This window comes from Lutjanus erythropterus, chromosome 14 (assembly GCF_056507025.1).
Source record: "Lutjanus erythropterus isolate fLutEry1 chromosome 14, fLutEry1.hap2, whole genome shotgun sequence".
NCBI lineage: Eukaryota > Metazoa > Chordata > Actinopteri > Lutjaniformes > Lutjanidae > Lutjanus > Lutjanus erythropterus.
In genome coordinates this window covers 19130194-19152675 of record NC_139330.1, presented here as the reverse complement: position 1 = coordinate 19152675, position 22482 = coordinate 19130194, and the positions used below count along the sequence as shown (strand labels likewise).

The window sequence follows — 22482 nt, the reverse complement described above, 5'->3', positions numbered from 1 at the left end:
ATATGGAGAAGAAAATTCACTTATTTCACTGAACCAAAAAGTCATTTTCTCTATTGAATGTACTACCACTCACTGGTGAGGTAATGGGCCTTGACCATGTGCATTTACACGCTGCTGTCAGCTGAGAGTGTCATAGCCCACACACAGCAAAAACACCAAATTTCTCATCTTGCAGAGTGTGAAACAAGATGCAGAAGCATTGACGTTCAGGACATGTGGAATGGCTCTTTAACGCAAAAGGTTAAGGATTTCTGCTAAGCAGAGCAAAGTGCAGGAAAAAATAGAACTTTTTTTTCTATTTAATTGAGCCTCTCACATTAACTTCAAAGCGACAGAGAAGTAATTCCCACTCTTTGCTGGTGTTCATTTTCCCAAGCTAAAACCTTGTCCTCTTCATTAAAAGCCCATTCCTTCTCATCCCCTTGAGCTTGTCATGTTCAAACAGTGTTCTCAGCTCCTTGTGAGGCCGGATTAATGAAATATTTGATATAAAATGTCAAAATAAGGGAAAAGAAGTGTGGACTAGGGACCACTGTGATTATCACTAGGAGAGAGAAAAATATAATGAGGTACAGTACACTTTTTTTTAAATCCTTTTCCTTTAACTATAGTCTGTACTGTTTTGTTTAAAAGTTGAAACATTTCTTTTCGCCCTGAGAAATCCCTAAAAGATTTCTTTCTTCATGCTTTTCATTGTGTTTTTTAAAGTCATCAAATGGATACCAAGGAGTGTCTCAGTGGTCACTGGTGTTTTTCTCAAATGTTACCTTTAACAGTAAATTGTTGTCTTGTTCCTGTAGTTCCTTTATTTGCTGTGGTTATGGAAACTAATAGTGGCTAGGATAGTTGGTAACACACCCATTTAATAAGTTAAAATATTGTATTCTGTTTGTAAGTCTGTAATTGTGTCTCTTGTTATCTGGGCAAAATACTAGCTTATTTTGTTTTTAATCACAAAACAATTACGTTAACTAGGATTGAGATACCTCTCACATCCAGGAATCAAGGTGACAGTAATGGAACACTAGTTGCTGGAAAACTACAAAGAAAAATAAGATTAAGATGCTTCAGACATCACATGAGCTGCGTCTAGGTTACCCCTTAATGTTGGCAGCTAAGTCTCTGTTGGAAGAGACAGAAGGACATTTCTTTTGTTGTGTTTGCATATTGAGCATGATTGTATTTTTGTTTTTGTGATACAAGACATGTTAATTTTTGGCATGCTTGTGTAACTTAGTTTCAGAGAACAGGTGGGTCTTCGCCAAACGTTAGCTAAATTAACACTGGGTGCATGACCCAGCTCAATCTACTTTTAAAGAAATCCTATATTAATACATGACTTTATGTTCAGTTTGTGGATGTTACTTCCTGCAAGCAATAGCAAAGCTGTCGACGGGTAGTTCAGTTAGACAGGCTGATTTTGACAGTAACTGCCACCCCCCCCCCTCACACCTTTCCAATGTCAGAATTGAGAGGCTAACAATTTCTGTAACTTTCTGAAACCAACAACCCAACAACATTAACATTAGCAATATTAGATGCAACAACTTTCCATGTGTACAAATGAGGGCAACACTAAGCCTTCCAGGAGAGAAGTCACTTAAAGAGTTTGCCATTAACTTATTATAATGTGATATTGCATCTCACCTTTTCTTTGAAAGGTGGCTTTTCTCACCACCTGAAAGTGTGGGCGTTCTGCACAGCTATTAACACCTTAGCCTACGGACTTAAGTCAGATCACCCATCATGTAAACTATTTCTTTGCAAGCAAAACACAACCTTAATGTTCAATGTTTCAGCAGCTAATTGCAAAAACACAGTCTTCTAATTTTGACGAGCAGACATGGGTGTGAGCACATCTGCTGCATTCAGAATATGTGCTGGATGAGGAATTATTTGAAAGAGCAAATGCCCAAAACTTGTTTGGCCACTGCTCAAAATGGTAATTCTGAAATGGTCTGAACAGGTGCACCACCAACGGGGGGCCTGGCCCAGAGAAACAATCGCTGTGCTCCCCTCTGACACATCATTGACATGAAAAGGACCTGATGTAAAAGATCAGATATGAGTACATTTACTGACTCATTAGGTCAGAAATGTGTGTCTGCCTCTGAATTGTCTGGAGGGCTGCTAGAGATAATGTACTTTGCTGCTACTATGAAAGATGCAAATAAAAAAAACAACTGCAGAAAAATCCTTTAATTCAAAATATTACATTCATATCCAGCACGTTTTTGCTGTAACTCAATGTATATTATTTTAGGAACAAAATGTATATTGAGATATATACTGTATAATCGCAGATTGGCCTAAAAATATTGAGATATTATTTTTTGGCCATCACGCCCAACCTTAAACCAGATGAAGCAGAGCTGTTAAATACAGGAGATGGCCAATCAGACTACAGTGGACACTACATTATGGACAGACTGGGATTTCTAGAAAAATTAACAGAATAATTGTTTGTTTTGTCCTGTGTTGATTTATTTGTAGTTAGTTGGTAGTGCGTGTCTGCGTTTGCCTCAGAAATGATCTGATCAGCCATTACAGATGTTCCAGTTTGTTGGGTCAGGTTCATCTTAGATGGTTCATGTATTCATTAAGTTACTCAGGTCTGTTCAGTTGTATTCAGTTTATGTTATGTTCGTCCAGCCTCAGTTCTGTTTAGTAGACCTCTTTTATGGGCCCAGAACTTTATTGTAAATTTTGTAAATAGTTTTTTGGCTAAATAAAATCTGCTTTTTTAAAATCCACCTGTTGCTCCTCATGCCTGCCAGCTCAGACCTTCACAGAGGTCTGTGTTATTCCTACAGATTAGAGCTGAGCCAGCTCAGACGCTTTGTGGCAACACAAACCACAACAGCTGACCACCGCCTGTCAGAAAAATGCTACTCACTGACAAAGTTTCTCGTATCAATGCAGAGTAAGAGTCAGACACAACAGGAATTTTTTTCACAGCATTCCTGCAGTATTCCTCTTTTTGGAGTAAGTATCTAATTATATGTTCCCCTTTCAGGCAGCTGCCCGTATGTACGATAGCCTTTTCAAGCTCAAAGGCCTGCAGTGGACTCTCATTATTCAGTGCCATGACATGTAATATGGTATTTTAGTCAAGTTCTTCAGCGTCCACCATTATATAGCGAGATTAATTAGGTGAAGGTGCCCCTAATTGACTGGCTGGACCACTCATGACTCTCTCACTTCCCAATCAACACTCCCACAAGCGGGTCCACAGACACTGACAGAGTTCAAGAATCTGTGTGAGGTAATAAAACATCTGGGCGTAATTCCCTCACTTTAGGCGTTTTCAGTTTAGGAACAATCTACAGTCTTGGCTCCAGTACTTCTAATACTATTTTCAATTTTAAAAATGCTATTTAATCAGAATAGACACATCAAGCAGATTGGAAACCTGAAACAAGATAGGAGAGGTGTACAGTTGAAGTGGATGAATGGCACTGACTTGCAAGCGGTGTGAAAAAGGTAAAACATAAAATGAAGAAAGTGCCATTTTCCTTCAAACGTTCTGGCCTTGGTTGACATTTAAAAGGCCACAATATAATTTGTTCCACTACTTCTATTTCCTTCTTTACAGCCATCACTGACGTCAGAATGTCAAGCAACCTGACACAACACAAATGCAGGAGTGTAATATAGACAGTGCAGGCAGTGCAAAAAAGACACTAAGTGTCTTTGGCTGTGTCCTATAGGGGACTTTTACACGTCTGTGCCCTTTCATGTGACAGATCTATTCATTGTGTATAGCAGCAAATCCCAAACTTCAGAATGCTACGGCCCAGATTGAAATCTGAAAATCCTCCAAGATCCCAAAACTTTACTCACAACTCTGATCATCACACAAGATTAATCATGAAAATGACTAACTAGGTCAGATAAATGAAGGATGATCAGTTTTTTTGAGGTAACTTATAAAACTGAAATTTAAAAATGTTTTATTTATTTTTCATGACCTCTCAAGGCCCACCTGCAATGCCTTCACAGCCCATATCTTAGGAATCACTGGTGTATAGTATTCCTATGTCATTTTATCATATTTATTTTTATTTTTATTTTCGCATTTTTCCTCTGTGCTGGTATTTTTCCCTCGGGCTGCTCTGTCAAATTGAATTTCCCCTACAAGGGATCAATAAAGGTACATCTTATCTTTTATTCAGACTGCCACCTTGGAAACACATACACCAGTGCTCAAACAAGAACTTACATTAAATTTAAATTGGTTCTATTTGCTTTATAGGCCCTTAGAAAAGGCATACCCATCTCCATCGTGGTTTTCAGTTTTTTAGGGGTAAAATAGTCAGTAGCAATCTATGACAAAAAATTATTCTTAAACAGAATGACCACTGCACAGCCAGTATAAGGGATCAGGTGATCTTATTCTTATTCTATATAAACTGTAAACGCTGTAATGTAACTATAAAAACTATTCAATTCAATGATTCATACATTTTTTTGGTAGTTGTGTCTGAATAGATAGATGCAGTAGTGCAGCAGTGATGATTGCTGGGTAGTATGTATGCTGATGTTGTCCAGTGTCAAATCACTAGCATGCACTGTGGCCCATCATAACTAACTTATACCACTGCTTGGTTGTCAGAATAAATGAAGTAGATGAAAGTCACAGCAATTTGCTTGAAACCTGGCCTTAAATTGCCTGCGCCCAAACAAAAACTCCAGCCCCAAAGGATTATGGGGGCACTGTTTTCCCTCAAATAGAGCTGTACAGTATCAAACATGCATTTACACGACTGAACTGTTACTCAGAATGACAGCAGTAAGCCCTGTGCTGTAGGGTCTGCTCAGTGTGGGGCGACTAATGGCGTACGCGTGTTACAAATGAGGCTCTGCATTGGTTTTGATCAAGTCAGGCTCTACTTCATCTGACCTGATTATCAGCAGACGTCAAAACAATGATGTCCCCTTCTCATGATGAATGAGTTTATTTTTTTAGGCCACATCAGTCACAAGTATGCTTTGATTAATATTGAATACAAGACTTTGCTACAGAAGGCCTTGTTGATGGAACAAAAGTTCTGGAAAAGCATTCCCATGGAGCAACATGCCAGAAAAATCACACCGCAGCCAAAATAAACCTCACAAAGCAAAAATTGCTCCTGAATCAATAGTCTATCCCAAGGACCCTACGGGGTGACAGTGAATGGGCCTCCAAATAGACTCTGTCACCTGGAATGAGGAGATTTTATTTATTCTCACCTGAAAGTAAAATTGAGTCACTTGCAAAGCAGCAACAGACTTCAGGCTCATGCCGAATCCATTTCATGCATAAACAGCAGACCAGCCAAGACAGTCATTTTGAAACTCTTCAAATTTATGTGCAATAACTTTAATTAAAAAAAACAATATTGTTGGTGCCTGAGTTTTCAAAAAAATGTCTGCATTTTGATTTACAAGCGTTTTTTTTTCTTTTTCTATAAATCACACAAAAGGCTGCAATCATTTGACCTATTTTATTGTTATATTTCTGAACATCTTGGTTGCTTAGCGACTGTCATTGTCTATTATATTATTACATTAAAATACAAATAATTAGACTAAATTCTGCTATTCAGTAGTATTCAAGAATTTGAGCAAAATACAGTAGGGGGACAGTTATAAACACTTTTCGTGCCAGCAATCATAAATGGCAGCACAGGCAACTGCTACAGCTACATACACCAAACAGAGGCAGTGCCAGGTTCAGAGATATAAGCAGAGCAAAACCCAGTGACACCTGATGGAAATATTATGTTATATGACATTATATTATTATCCATATTAGATTATGTTCTATGCTTCTTTATGCTTCAATTCATTACAGCCTTTTTCCCTTTTCCGATATGTAAGATTATTTTCTGTGATGGCTCTAGGAGGAAATATCAGGTGATCAACAGTCCAGAATTTCTGTTGTTGTATTTTGTGTTTGTTAATGCACCACACATTTTCAATGGGAGACACGTCTGGACTGCAGGAAGGCCAGTCTGGCACCCAAAGCCTTTTACTAAGTAGCCACAGTGTTGTAACACATGCAGAATGAGTCTTTGTGGCATTGTCTTGCTGAAACAAGCAGGGACATCTCTGAAAAAGAGGTTGTCTGGATGGCAGCATATGTTGGTCCAAAACTTTGCCTTCAGTGTTAATGGTACCTTCACACGTGTGACAATTAGCCATGTTATGGGCACCATAACACCCCCATACCATCACAGATGCTGACTTTTTAATGCCTGGGGCTGAGAGCAAATCAATTTAATGCTTTTTCATTCTGAGTAACTCGCAATTAATCTCAAATTTCAATGGGATCACCAATGGTTATATAACCCTACAGAAGAACATTGCAGAATCATATCTTTAGTGTTATTTTTAAAGGTATCCTAACAGAATAAATGCATGAATTGGGTATTTATCCTGAGAGATTATAAAGATTGGAATTCAAACGGTCAAAATGACACCTTATGGCAGTTCTTGTAGTTATGGAATTCTTACACGTATAATGTTAAGACTCCATCTTGCACATTTAAATCTTTTTGCTCTTGTTAGAGGACAGAACACAACAGAAACTGGATACTGTGATGCTTCTACGCCTGCAGCTTAACCAATACTCATGTGGACGAAGCTGTTACGATCAGAGTCTTGGAAGTTAAGGTGTGACTCAAGGCTGAAATGACGACACGCAAGTTTCACAGTATGAACTACTACTACTGGGATTGAGTTTGAGTTTTATTTTTGAGTACCTAAAGTATGATCAAAGTGATAAAAATTTTATGATGTTTCACTCCAAATTCTTAATGAAGATAAAACCTAAAAAAACATGTGGCAAGAAGTCGTTCTCTGCATGCGGCTAACAGTTGGATATTGTTTTCATGCAGAGAAATAGACCAATCCCCTCCAGCTATATGATCTTTTGAGACCATCTCCTTCTATAACAAAGAAAAAAAAAAAAAAACGACAGCGCTGGTCGTTTGTTCAAACAGCTTAAAACAATATTTATACCCAGTGCCAAAGCAGTGAAGATTTCTTTTGCCAAGAAAGGTCTGACAGCCAGTACTCACATCTAATAGGTTTTGGCCAAGTACATGTACTACAACTACTGCATGAATATTCACTCTGTTCTTCAGTCGGGAGCCATTAAACCACTACAGAAGAAGAGCGTGCAGTGAAATGACATAATTAGAAGAATGCCAGACAAGTCTCAATGGTGGAAAACACTGTAAGGCTGGCTTTATACAATGAAACTTTCAAACAACTGTAGTTGGTTGAAACTTGGTGGTTGGTTGGTGGAACTAAGCAGCAATTGAGACAACAAATCCAAATTCATATTAACCAGTCAGAAGATGACAGGAAATAAGATACAATTTCCCACTTGATATAATCTAGTGAGAAAACAATAAGACAGATGACAAATTACCAATCTAGACAGCTAATTTTAGTGAAATAAATTATTAATTCATGTTGCATTAAGATTATCTTTGAATTGCTTTGTGCTGTCAAATTGCATGGAAATCATTCTATAATTTGCATCAAGCAACTAGTTGCACAAAATTCTCAGCCTAAAAAACATGATGGAATTAAGGCGTTTGACACATGTATTAATTTGATGAACACAGATTTTATGTTTTTGCATGGAAAACACGCCACAGATTTTTATGTGTTTAATTTGGTATAGTCTGAACAAAATCCAGCACATAAGTAATGTATTTAGATCCATTACAGCATGCAGCACATTTTCAATGCAGGATTCACCCAATATGGGATCTTGATAGCCTGGAAAGCAGACAAATCAGCAGGGCCCATGTTTTTATTTGCTCTGGCAGATGCGTCTGGCCACCCTCCATTCAGATCACAACAATTTATTTAATATGAGATGGGGTCTTTATGATGACTGACAGAGGAGAGTCACTGGTCCAGATTTGAAGATTTAGCTATTATACAAGAAAGATTGCGACCCGGCATCTGCCAGTTTGTGCCCTGCTTGAAGCACCGATTCGTTACACGTGTCATTGCTCTGATTGGTCGTAGGTCTGTTAAGTTGCATCCAGAGGGATATCTGCATCGGTGGACCCCTCCTTTCCAAACGTCACATGCTTAACCTTTGGCAACAACATTGGACTTTAGTTATCATAGCAATGCTGACGATACTCAACTTCTTATAGCTTCTAATAGCTTACTAATAACTTGATTTTGGCACATTAATAGATCTAACTGGCCGTCAGTTAACCGGACACAGTTTGTATACATATAAGCTCCTGTTTATTTAAATTAGGCAGCAGCATGTGGAGCGGCCAAAAATTAATCTACAGCTACTTTTGACATTACATGGAGCTTAAAGGCTACACATGTGTGATTATTTTCAGTAGACTGTACAGGGTCGTGTGGTGAGAAAAATATCCCACAGCTTTAGGTTATATGTGACTTCAAGCATAATTAGTGTAATTTCACCCTGGAATCACACATCGTGCTCCCACAACCTGTGATTGCCTCTGAGCTCCATGGCATTGTGTGCATCTCACTATTTTTAGGCTTGAAATAGATATTCAAAGGGAGCTCTGTGTGTGTATGTGTGTGTGTGTGTGTGTGTGTGTGTGTGTGTGTGTGTGTGTGTGTGTGTGTGTGTGTGTGTGTGTACATCTGTGTGTTTGAGTGTTCAAGAGCGAGAGCAAGAGAGCATGAGAATTTGGAGATGTTTTATTGGTGAGGTGTGGGTGGGGTGGATCTTAAATGCTTCAGGATTCATCCCTCTGAAACTGAAATCCTTCAGTCTCAGAGGGCGTGCTGCCTTGGGTCTTGGTATTTTATTGTTTTTTTTCCCCCATGCATCTAATATTGCAGACAGTGGAACCTATATGTTTGGCATCGCTGAAAACTCTGAATGTAAAAACTGATTTCAGTTCGAGCATCATTATACTGATGGTGCTTCTCCTGGTGAGGCTGTTGAGTGCACAGCTCGACATCAGTGCTGGGCTTGTCAGCTTGTGCATTTATTGAGTGCATCCTTGAGTTTTTAAGAATCCAAACTGAATGACTATGACCACAGTTTGCCATAGCCTAGCCTGTCAGCCTAGTAGATGACAGTGCAATATGTTAATTTTGTATTTACAGCTTGCTGCACTTCCCCTGGAAAATCAATCACTGCAGGTAATAATACTGTAGGCCTAAAAGAATATTCTTAAAATGTCAATTAAAATTATGATTGTCACTGTGACATTTACAACATGACAACATGTGTTCTCCTGTAACTTTTGAACCACCTGATAAAATTCTGAGTCATATGAGTACAGTGATAACTTATATGGCAATATATTAAGATTTATTACTTTTTCAACAGCCTATTATGTCCCCAAAAGAAAACTTTGTCAGCATTTGTTTTATCTAATGAAGTTCTCAGTCTGTTCTTCTCACTTCAATCAATTTATATTTCGGCAAAATAGGAAACAGAACATGTTCCTATAATAATAATTCCTATATAAAATATAATAATTCCTATAATAAAAGAACAATTTAACAAGCATACACTTGTTAAATTGTTCTTTTATTATAGGAATAACACTTGTTATGTGCTTTTGCGTACAGCTTTGTATTCTATTGTGTGCCTTGTGTGTTCTTTGCACAACTTTATATTGTGTTATTGTGCTGTGTTGTTGTTCTGACCTGTCCAGGGACTCCGGATACAAATGAGCTTTCAACCAATATAATGAAATAAATAAGTAAATAAAGCTCTTGGCATCTATATGCAATATTTCCATGTAAAATATTGTGATACTAGGCTGCATGCCCCCCCAGCTAAAATCAAGAGGTAATAAAGCTTTAATATGTAACATTTCTACATTAAAATGTCTAAAAATACTAAACATGTTTTGTTACATTGTTTCCTTACATTATGCCAAATGTTTCCAACTATGGTCAAAAGCAGAAAACTCCATAATTTACTCAAGAAGGGCACAGTGCGTTTCCTGCCAGCCATTACTAGCTAGCTGCTGGCTGTATTAACATCCAGGAAAACATAGACTACATCAGAGATATATCACAGAGTGAAGAGGGAAGTTATGTCACGAGTCATGTCAGATTGATTTTCTTCACTGATGGTGGTTGTGGCTGACAGAGAGGAAAACACCTCTTATGATCCCGCACACTTCACGATGTCATCAAACTACATCTTTTATTATTGATTTAATGTGAGAGAAACCCCTACTGGTAGAATTTACATATTGTATCTTTAAAGACAGATTGTCTGATTTTGTTATGAAGAACACATCCAAAACTTTTACAAGGCTCACTATCTTGGTTTTAAAACTAGTTCAATAGTTTATGTGATATATCATAATTCACACTATTCTGACAATTCAATAATAATAAAGCACATATAGAAGCAAGGTCACAGGATCCCTGCATGGTAAAGTTACAGAACATATACCGTAACTTGCCACAGCAGCCACAGATAAATACTCTTGCTGAAGTGTGAAATTAAAACATGGTCACAATGTTATCTGTCCACACTTACAAATGGTGCAGCCAATGTTTAGTCTAGCTATTATCACGGTATGGTAATTCACCTCCTTCCTCTCTATTTGCTTTTTGTACAGCAGTATTTGTTTGGAGCTGGAGCAAATATTAATTTATGCTAATAGAGTTTCAATCAGCAAACATATGGACACTTGCAATACTTCCTCACAAATTACAGATGAAAATAATCTACATAGCCGCTTCTCTCAAACAGTCTCCCCAAGAAAGTCAGCTGTCAGTGGATCCTTGAGCAAGAATTTAAAAATGATAAAATCCTACCAAGGGCTGCTGCTAAAGGGAGATGACGCTTGGTGTTAAATTACTGCTGCACCAGTTGGAGCCTGCTCATTAGATGGACTTTAACTGAGGGGCAAGTAAGCAACAAACAGATTTCAGCCTCTATCTAATTATTGATTCACAGGGCAAAGGCGCAAAGATCAACAGCATGATAACTGCCCGATTTTAGCTTTTACAGCTTGTGTAATCACAAGCTGGCTTTGTAGTTTGACACGGTTATTAAAATGAGCAATTCAATACAGTGGAAACATCACGCAGCCTCTTTGTTAGCCACAGACACATGTGATGACAGTTTTATATGGAGGAAAGGTTACACCCGGTTTACACATATGGCTTATAGTAGTGCACATCTGGGAGCTAATCAGCACAAACCTTATTCCACTGTTGACCGCTGCCCTTCTCAAAGACACAGGTAATTAATCTTAAAGGAGGGAACTTGTTGTTTGAACTTATAAAAGTTAGTGTCAGGGCTGTGTTATATTCTTAAGTTGATTGGATAGAAATTTTGTAATGATTTAAAACTTCTCAAGTCACACAAACTTGATATTAATTCAGCTGTACTCGAGAAAATATGTTCAATAAGCTTAAGATATCAAGTTGAACTAACAATCCATCACAATTTCCCAGAGCCCAAACAAAAAAATTAGCAAATCCTCGCATTCAAGAAGCTGGAACGAGCAAATGTTTGACATTTTTACTTGAAAAATGGCTGATATGATTAATCAGTTATCAAAATACTTAGCAACTAATTTTGTTTCAATCAGCTAATCGGACAATGAGACAAGCTGCCATCACATATGTTTTCTTCAAACGATAAAAAAGTGCTTATGTGCTGGTCATGTTTCTTTAGAAACTTAATTTAATGAGTCGATTGAACCCTGCACAGTATTCATTCAACTCATCATTTGAAATCAAAAGACTTCAAGTTAGAAGAACTTAGAAGTATTCTGAAAAAAGTATTACAAAGTTTAAGTTTATTTAACCTGAATAAATAAAACTTAAGAAGATTTAAAAGATTAGTTGATTTCACTAAATTCCTGTGTGATTTTTTCAGTGTACAATAAAGAAAATCTAAAAAAGAGATGTTGCATTTACAAACAAATTATTTCAGAAACCTGCTACTAATTACAAACAGTCCTTATCTGAGATGAAGGGAGCAGCATTGTGTTTGAGAGTGACAAGACAGAGATAAAGCAGAGAGAGAGCACAGAATAGACCCACAGTGTGTCCGTACAGTATGCATGGTTTTTCATATTCATATCAAGTTCCCTTTCCATTAATTTTGAGACTATTGGTGTTGCCACGCCGAGATAACTTATATGAAATCATCTTCTCCCTTCATGCTTCAGTGGGGGCCTGGACACAGATTTCTGCTACAGCTGCTGGCCATGACGGTTAGTCGAGCTCTGCTGAGACCTAATGCGGCTACAAGCCTATGGCTGTAAATTTACAACACCTCAAGACTGAGCTGACGAAATGTTGGTTTCTCGATCTGCAGGTCACAGCAGCACGTGAAAAAATGCCCTCTAAATCTGAATATTACATACATTTTTGTTGTCATTTTAATATTATTTTAATTTTCTATGTGATGAATCAATCAAAACATGAGCCAAACATGTCAATCTATCACAATGAGAGCTACACTACTGTTCAAAAGTTTGGACTGCTACAAAAGCTTGATTCAGTACAGTCAGATGGCAGAGAGAACTACTCTATATTTTTGAATGGTCTTTCATGCTTTTAGGTTGTACAAAGTCCTCTTTATAAATACATGTTATTTTGTATAAAGGGTTTGTAAAAAAAAAAACGGGGGGGTTGTGCATGAAGAAAAAATTGTATGCTGTACAATGGTTCAAGCAGACTGCCAACTGAAAGGGATGAAAGAGAAAAAGATCCCTCTGAGCAACAGTTGAATAAAAAATCAGCAGTATAACTGGTTAAAGAAATTGGAAGCTTAGCATCAAAACCTGTGCGGATTCAAATTAGCGCAGGTTCCTGTTGGAATTAACAGCCGTGTCACTTTAGCAAAGCTATTCAAAATGCAAACAGAATGCTAGTCTAAGGGTTCTCAGAGTCCAGATGTGGACCCAAAGGCACTGATCCTGCCCCCAGATAAATCTAGTTGTGGTTCAGTTCCCCATCATTGACATTACTGGTGATGCTGGATAGTGTTGTGGAGTGGACAGAGCTATTAAGAACAACTATACAGAAATCTTCTTGCAGATGGCCTTGTTTGCCATTAAAAACTCCTCATCGTAGCTTAAAAAGTTATATGGAAGTTGATTACATGTTATCTTGTTGTCACCATGTCATTCCAGACATTTTGATTAAAAATCAGACAGACATTTGAGTAATCACTTTGAGAACACCTTGTCTAGGGTTAGCACTCCTGGAACTGGATCATATCAGCTGAACATATTATGGACTGACAAATCACAATTTAACTTCTGAGTAGACTGCAGACGGCCCAAAGAAAGCCAAGATCCCAAAAAACGTAACGCCAAAATGCACTGTTGCGGTTCAGTAATGACATTCACTTTTCAAAATCAATGTATATTTTGGGGGAAAAATGGTTACAACGATATTCTCTCCTGTCACATTGACTAAATGTAGTTTAAATTGGTCTTCTTTTGGGACCAAAACTATTTTAGATGCAAATAATGCATTTGGTGTCTGAATCAAACTGTTTTTGTCTAGAAGAAAGAAGAAAAGCACCATGAAAAAAGGTGATTCCAAACTTTTTAACAGTAGTGTATACCTCAGAACCTCTTGATTGGGGCTGCACAAAAACACACAGTGGTCCTAACTGCTCTAAATGACTGTAGTGCAGTAATTTCTAAGGTAAATCAATTCATACATCTAAGCATGAACTGATTTATTTTAAATAAGCGCTTTACACTGTAAATTAACTAAAGAAAGGACCAATCCAAACCAACACTGGTATTGGGGCATGATATTAACATAAGTATTCATCTGGTTTCGGACTCGCATCTCTGACCTGCCTTCCGATACAGACACCGTGTATTTTCTGTCTGTAAATACTATAGCAAGTATAGAGTGGATAGCACTTTTCACTCTTACTCTGCATTTAGGATGTAATACTAGAGAAACATCCTGAGTTGTGCTGCGGATATAGAACTGGACTGGAGAAACATACCAGACTCCTCACTCACGGTCTAACAATAAAATAGCAATGCATCAGGGGAAATTATGCAAATGAGCGCTGTCTGAGGGTTACCTGTGAATGTCACAAGCCACAATACTATAGCGCTCCATAAAGGTTGAAGGATGCAATTACACAAGTTACATTACACAAACTAAACCAGCTTTCCAGAAACATCAGTAGTTTTCTATTAATGTGAAGTCCAGTTTCAGCATCATGTAACCTTACTAATAATAATACTTATCATCATAAGCGTTGGTAACGGTATAGTAATGGTATCAGCAGATATCCAAATTCACACACTGGAAACAGAACAAGCTGGAAAAAAGTGGATTGGTGCATCTCTAATATTGTCTGACTTTCACAGCATGTGGCAGCATATTTCGAGAGTTCAATACCTAAAAAGTGCAAAAAACTACCAGTGCTGAGCAAAAAATGCAATCCTACTACTGCAGCCACTTTTAAACTTTTGCACTTAAGCGTCAACTTCTCGCTCTTCAAAAGTTACCCTTATTTGTTTGACGCCTCAGATGAATTTCTTTGTTACTCCCTCTGTGTTTCTGCTCTTTTCTGCTCATCTCCTTTCTCGCTTTCCCAAAAAAAAAAAAAAAAAAAAAAAAAACAACAAAAAGGACTACAGCCTTGATCACTTCTACCTGACACAGAGCACAGGCAGCCATTAGTACTTTCTACTTTTTTTGTGCGTGACTCCTCTCTGTTACTTCTTTATTTCCCAAAGCAATGGAGGATCTGTCTCTCTCACCGGCCCTGGACAGAATACTGCAGAGCATTGCAATTTCACGCCCTCGCGACAGATAAATCTTTCTGCTTGGCTGGCCATGAATCTTCCAGGGCTGAGTGGCCACACAGTGTGGCACTGTTGCACCTGACGTTAAGAGAGGCTGCACCCTTTGAAAGTTGGGGTGCACCTGCGATGCTTAGAAATCCCTTATTTTCATTCCATCTAGGGTACAATTAGAGAAGATGAAAGGGCCATGGAGGAACAAGTCAGGTGTTAAATATGCATCTAATTACTATTCTACTACGAGAAAGTAAAACAGGGTAAATTCAATTACCAAGCAAAGATAAACTGACCATATTAGTATGGGCTTGTAAGGTGCATGTCATGGAATGCAAACTAAACTATCATTATACTAGATGTTATGCTTTTGTATCTTTCAGATTAATCTCTATGCAACTCTGACACACACATACTGCGAGGACATATCTATAACCTTCAATAAATGAACCTTTAGTTTCTTTCCAAGCTGGCTTTCAACCCTCTTCCATACCCCTCAATCATCAGATGCTATCCCACTGAGCAGGCCATGACAATGGGCTGCCTATGGAGCAGGACACAGGCAGAATATCAATGGAGTCTGGCTGGCCTGAGCCACGCTACTCTTCATCTCTCATTTCCCAAATGTGAGCCTCTGGAAAGAGCTGGCCCAACCCTGGCCTGATGAAGACATGCTGTAGCAATGCTTTTTAAGTATTCCCTGCACACTTCTAGGGCATTACCCAGATCTGTGGCTGTTGGGAACTGTAGTACATGTAAAATAAAATAACATCATACAACATCCATCAAGAACAGGATAACAGGATTATGTGGTTTTTGCTGATGCTCACATCACTTTTGTTGATGCTCACTAAGCTGGACTACGCATTTATCATAACAATGTTTCCCAAACTTAGGGTCGAGACCCAAAATGGGTTGTGGAACCATTTTTATTGGGTTGCCAGTGACATACATATGACATTTCATATTGAAATGCAGTGCAGAAGATCAGACAGAAAGCGACCTTAAGCGACGCCAATCTTTTAATAACATTCAATGCAGGGAACAACAACTTAACAATACAGTGACAAAACACAGGTCTCAAGAAGTGTAACAGCCACCTTACCAATGGTTAAACCTAACTAAACTAAAACAATAAACCAGTAAAAACAATTAGGCTACAAACTTCAACCAAAGAACATGGTGCAAGCACACACACATACAACATACATTATAAAACAGCATGCTGGGAAACATGCAGTATGCGAGTACAAAATTGTAGTTTGAAGACTCGTTTTGATTTGCTGCCGTTTACCCTGTTAAAGTTATTGCATTATGCTGTTAATGTAAACTCAACACTTCTTATCTTTTTCCAATTAAAAGCCCTGTACTGATTAACTGTGCATGTTGAATATGAGCTGGTGAGAAACTTAACATTTTGATACGATAAGAGATACTTTATTAATCCCCGGGAAGGGTATCACCAATACAGGACAGACAAAAATGCACATATCTCAAGGCAGCACAACACAAGTGGAGAGCACAGCAGGAACACAAAGTAACCTTCAACGAAACTATACCAGTACATACAATATATAATAATATTCCACTAATAATCATAATAATAGCTTCATCAGAATAATAATAATAAAAAAATGCCTCATGTCATCTAACCCATTCAAACAGAAGAAACTGTTCCAATCCAACTCAATTGGAAGGAATTTTCCTTCGAGTCAAGAAGGGTGGTTTGAGAATCTGATCAATAGGCAAATCTAAGCTTCTAATAGCCATGTAAATGCTTAATCCTACCATTTCTCGCTGGTTGGAATAAATACTGTATGTTCTTTCTGTGCATGTTTACCCCACATGCAAGTAACCTTAAGTGAAGTTTCTGGGAGGGACATATAGTCTATAGGCTGAATAATTAATCAGAATTTTATCAAAATTGCAATGTGGATTGGTACAATATCCAAAATCAGGTGCAATATCTGTTAAATGCAAAAATACCATTCTGAATGAAGTATTCTGGTGCTGAAAAGATGTCCCATCCTACAAATTGTACTCTAAAAAATTAAGAAAAAATTGCTTGACACATATCCTTCAAAAAAAAATTAATTATTATCATTATTATTATTATTATTATCAAATTTAATGTTTTTCAGTGAAAATTAAAATAATTATTAGTCAAAATAAACACAATTAGATATTTTTTCCAAATCGTTCAGCCCTGGTCTGAAAAAACTGTGGCCTGTGGCTCATAAAACCTTTTTGTTGGAGACCTTCAGCAGTTTTATGGATTGTTGAAAGCCTCAATGGTTGAAAATATGACTGGAGCATCGACCGAATCAAAAAATGCTGGAAAAGTTTAATGGCCTATTGCAATACTAAAAGTCAAAACAGCAATAGTGGTTCTGACCCAGCCAGTTTTTAATTTTCCGGTCTTATGGATAACCTAATGAGAGGGCGAGCGTTGGTGAATATGAACTGCTACTGCGTGGATGTTGGGTTCAGGGATACCTCGCCTGAGGCGCCTGTTCCTACTCAAGATGATAGCAGCGTTATGGACGAGTTCAATCGCATTAGCTAGGTGGGAACAACAGTATCATAAAAGTTATTTGCTGCTTAAATGCTTAAGGGCATGTAAACGCATATGTTATCAGATGACTTTATTTAGCATCCACGGCGAAGGTGGAATCTCTGATCAGAATGATTTCAGTCAGTGTGACGAAATATTGTCCGTGTTGCCACAGCTACTGACTGCATTTACTGGATGAATATCAGCCTGAAGCGACCTGCAACCACACTAATGCAGCCAAATTCAGACAGATAAGTGTGTTCTATAGTCCCCAGAGAGACGTAAAAACATGAGCTTAAGAAAATATGGTAGTAGTCTTAGTCAAACTTCACCGAACAGAGCAGTGTTCCTCAGACTAAAGAGGCAGATTGTTGCAGAGAAGGATTATTAAATGATGCCATGCAATACTAAACAAATGACACTGGCTTTTGTGGTCATGTATTTGGCATTCAGTTGCTTGCTTGGTCTTGTATAGATGGATAAACTGCAGTCAAAGCATTGAGACAGTGCATTACTGTACCATAAAGTGAGCTTTCTGTGCCCCCAGTTGTTAAGCCAGGATCATGCGTAGGGCTGCAACCAACGATTTTATTCACTGTGGGTTATTTTCTTGAATAACTGACGATTTGTTTGGTCTATAAAGTCTCAGAAAACAGTGAAAAATGTCAGCAAGTGTTTATAAAAGCCCACAGTGACGCCCCCAGATGTCTTGTTTTGTCCACAACACAAAACATTCAGTTTACAATTAGAGAAACCAGAAAATATTCACATTCAAGAAGCTGGAATCAGAGAAGAACATACACAAAGCAATTAACTGATTATTAAAACTAACTGACTGATTATTGGCAACTAATCGATTCATTGTTGCAGCTCAAGAATGCAGAGGCAGATTGTTGTAGATAGAGATTATTTAATAATGCCACACAATACTTGATGAAACACTTTACAGTGGCTTTTGTGCTCATATATTTGGCCAGAGGTTGCTTGCTTGGTCTTGTATAGATGGATAGACTGCAGTCAAAGCTGAGCCAGTGCACTACTGTGCAATAAAGTGAGCTTTCTGTGCCTCAGTTATTTGGTCAGGATCACATTCTGCTCAAGGCTTTATTTTTAGTTAACCACAAACCGTATATTTTTATTAAAAAACTCATGACATGACATTTGTTCTTTACAGCACGAATGTCTCATTCCTCAATGTCTCATTAATTCTGTTGACTCCCAAAATAAGAGCCTGTCTTATCTGATGATAACTCCATGTTTTATCTCTTCTGACAAGAAATATGTCTCCTTTGGCTTCTGGCGTGGGGAGAGCTAAAAATGATGGCACTGTCCTAGACTATCCAAATCACATGCGTTCCTTAAATAGTGGCACTCAGAGGGAGGGAAAAATCATCCTCGATGCCCTGATGATCAGAGTGGGTCAAGGCTGTCACCAAACACGCAGCAACGCAGATTAAAACACGAATCCCTGAACTATTGATCGTCTGTGAATAAATTAAGCCTTCATGCGTATGGAGCGTTGTTTCCTCAGAGCGCTTGAGTAGGCTGACGTGTTAACCGTGTGAAATACTGTGCGTGGACGTGCAACATGAAGAATAACCATTCACCGACACTGTGCCTTTTCAAATATACTGGATGTAGTCCCAGTTTTCGATGATATTGCGATGGCACTTGCGCGTAACAGGCTCCAGTGATGAATTTAATTGAGCTGTTATGCGTCCAGAGTGGATTTTTCTGTCTGACACAACTTCACCTCATGTAATTAATCCCAACAGCCCCCCAAAAAAAACACTCTGAAAAAGAATTAATTCCTTACCTCACGGGCGCACCCGCTGTATTCCAAGTGCACCAAAGGTCATTGCGCAAATATTCAGAGGACAAGATGTAGGAGTGATGAGAAGTAGGTTAGACTGCACAATACCTAATCCTGTTCTTAGTGTCCTTCAGACGTCGTCAACCCTCTAATCTTCAAAGCGAGAGGGGTTGGAGCCTCCTGGGCGCTCACACACTCCCTTTATAATCTCACTGCCAGTTTCTCTGTGTGGCTCACTTTCTCCTGCGCAGCCGGTCAAAGTTGTCCGTGTTTATTTCACTATTGCGGGCGACCCCGCGCAGAAATGTGAGCGTCTTCCAACGGAGCGGTGGGAGAGGTCCGCTCTGTCCTCAGCGGTGAAGCCTGTTTACCATTCCCGACAGGTGGCAAGTCCAACCACCCGCTGAAAAGATTCACACATCATCTAGCGGGGATGTGGAGACGGCCGAAGCCATAAAGCGATCCTCCGGGCAGATTAACCCATTAGTTGTGTTGATTCCCCCCTCCAACCCCAGGTTTTCTTGCGCTCTGGCGCCACCCAAAGTTGGTGCTGGAGAGTTTGATCCACACGCAGGGATTCCCAGATGTCTTCATGTCCAGCCCCCGTGTAACCAGATTTAGGCCGACTGATAAGATTTGGATCTCGGGACACACTTTGAGAGATTATTTTTGTTGAGTGATATCATTTGGTGCAGGATTTGGCATCTGATTTCATTCTCATATTGTTATTCTGTTTGGAGCATCAAATGAATTAAATATCACTCAAATGGAACTAATCCAAATCCCTTTGGAGCCCAACTGAACGCCCTCAATATACAGCTGGATAATGCTGGAAACTTATGGGCCAAATGAAAAAAAACACACATTAGAATTTGCGTTACAGCTACAACTATTTCCTGCCACTAATTACTCAGTACTTCCCGCCATTAGTCATCACCTGACTGTCACACCTACCTGCACACCTGCTCCCAATTCCCTAATCAGCTCCGCTGCAGCTAGGCTGCTTACTTTGACTCATTCAAAGTCCTCTATTGTGGATTATGTCTCTGCCTGTTATGACCATTTGCCTGCCTTTTTTTTTCATTAAACCTGTTGATGAACCCTGTTTTAAATTCTGTTTGAGGCCTCAGAGATCCCAGTTGTAAAGCATTGTTAAATGCAATGGATTTTCATTATTCTCTTCATCTGTATTTGGGGTTGACAGTATTTTTCACACAGCTCTAATCCCAAATAAATCTATTTGGCTTTACGTTATTTGCTTCCTTAAATTTTTTTGTGTATAACAGTTTGTTCATTAAAGGTCTAATAGAGAGTTAGACTTCTCTAGGGCTTATGGACCATAAACATGCAGTAAGTCCAGATTTTTCTTTGTCCAGGGTGGACCAAGTGAAGCACTGATTTATGTATGCTGCGTTCAAGACAATATCTGAGGTCGGAATTTCCCATTTAACATTTTCAACTTCCAACCTCAAAGCAACTTTTTTGTGAAATTTGAGCTGGTGGTTTGCCCCGAGTTCATGAGTGGAGTAGGAATGTTCCATTGGCTGCAGAGAAGTCTGGAACACAACATTAGCACCAAGTCACACATATATGAATGTGGGGAAGTGGCTATTGCCTGCAAAGGTGAACATGTTTACTATCGGTTGTGACTCCACCCCCTCAGTGTTTACCAAAGTTGAACTAGATGCGAAGACAGGACATGAATCTGCAGCCACTCCCCTTAATTTGCACGTTTGACTGGGCTTTTATGCAGGAAGTACATGGGTACTAACGCCATCTCAATCTCTTTAATTTACCTTTTTTTAATGAGATAATTTTATAATGAGAAAAAAATGACAAAAAACAGAAACAAACAAAAATGAGAAAATAAACATTTTTTTACTCTTAGAAATAATTAATGATCAATCAGTTGTTCGCATTTTCAACTATTGGTTAACAAAATGCACAAAATTTGCAACCATAATTTGGAGAGGTGAGTGTGACATTAGTGGTTAAAAGTAAGTAGTTTGTGAGACAAATGTTTACCAAATATTAGTATTAGAAGTAAGTATTTTTCTAACACCAGTACTTTTATTGTAATAGAGTAATATTGCAGTGCAAACAGTGCTCATTTTGGAGTACAGACTTCCAGTACTCTTTCCACCACTGCATATATAGAACATGGAATATTTCTTCTATTTTTGGTACAATAATGATTTTCATTCCGAATTGAACAACATGTTTCCTCAGCACAGTGTGCACCAGACTTTCGGGTACGTTTTCTCTCATGTTACCCAATTATATATTGCACAGAAGCACAGCTGTATCCAACACACCAATGTTACTGTTTAAATAAATGTTTAGCCATGTTTTGTCTCTCCTGAACATGGCCATGGTCTTGTCTTGTGTTTTGTCACTTTCAGAACATGCGCAGTTTGTGCAGTGCTGGGTTTTAATATGGTCAGAAGAAAATGACAAAAAGAAGAAAAGAAGGTTGACTTTGCAATTATCATTTTTAGTCATACAGTAATGTGGTATGTAGAGCTCCAAACAATGAGGAAGTAAAGCCGGCGTCAACAAAACATAAGGATTAAATACAATACCTGCGTCACTGAGCCGATAATATGCGGTTGTCAATTTGATAAGCCAAATTAGACATTTCCAGTTTGGTTTCTTGCATACAAATCAGCATGTCTGTCTGCCTGCTGTTGCTTCTTAATGACGTGTTGTAGAGAGAGAATGAGGCAGACACTGGTTGAATCAGACTATGTTAACACTCCTGTACAGCACAGAACAATTTATTAAACCACTAAATCTGAGTTCATGTTTGAGTAGGAAGGAGCTGTGTTTTAGTGTGCTTTGTTTGCAAGTGTTGGCACTCTGCATAATATCTATCCATCAGGCAGGCATGGAAAGATCACTTGTGATGTGTCTATTTGTTTCTGTCATTACTGTAAATCTCGCTAAGCAGAGTGAAAGCACCCTCAGTGTCAAGCGCATTAGATGTAAGTGCTGAATCTGCACATGAGATTGCATGGTATACTGTGCCTGCATGTCTCAATCTCATCCCCTTCTGATCCCATGTAAGCTCTGATCTGCAAATTCCAAACTTCCAACCTGGCATATGCAAATACATCAGCATTTCTGACAGTTTCTTTTCTCATCTTTTCTTTTTTCGCGAAAGACAGGATTAGACGTAAACCGGAATCTAAATCCGGTCTGAAATAAGACTGAGGGGTCAGAACTCACTGGTAAAGAGAAAAAGGCTCAAGTATCGGAGGAAGGAAAAACAAAAAGCAAATAATTTATGTTTAACACAATATTAAAGGAGAAATATGTAACCGCCTAGTGTTAAAAATGAGTAC

The 22482-nt window shown here is 38.5% G+C and overlaps 1 protein-coding gene across 1 annotated transcript in view; it reads right to left on the bottom strand.

The window, feature by feature from the left end:
* The window catches only part of LOC146315483 (protocadherin-15-like), a 278737-nt gene extending 258706 nt beyond the window's left edge, over positions 1-20031 (bottom strand). Inside the window, exon 1 of the mRNA XM_084735432.1 lies at positions 19142-20031. The gene's annotated coding sequence lies outside the window, so the exon portion shown is untranslated. The remainder of the gene's footprint in view (positions 1-19141) is intronic.
* Positions 20032-22482: the final 2451 nt, after the last annotated feature.